The following is a 248-nucleotide window of genomic DNA, read 5'->3' on the forward strand; positions in this document are numbered from 1 at the left end:
GATTAGCCAGCGAAACTGGTTACGTGGGACAGTCCCCAGCCCGGCCCCCCTGCTCCCCCGCTGGGGTGAAGCGGGGTCTCGGAGCCGCCGCGCACAGCGCCGGGAGCCGCAGCCGCGCTGCAAGGCAGGCGGTCCGGCACCGAGCCGGGGGCAGACGCCGCTGTGAGCGCAGCGCAGCCAGCCGCCCGCCCGCCCCCACCGCCGGGGGGAGCAGCGAGCAGCAGCAGCAGCAGCGGGCGGCTCCGGGC

The sequence above is a fragment of the Mauremys reevesii genome, linkage group 6 (assembly GCF_016161935.1).
Source record: "Mauremys reevesii isolate NIE-2019 linkage group 6, ASM1616193v1, whole genome shotgun sequence".
Lineage (NCBI taxonomy): Eukaryota > Metazoa > Chordata > Testudines > Geoemydidae > Mauremys > Mauremys reevesii.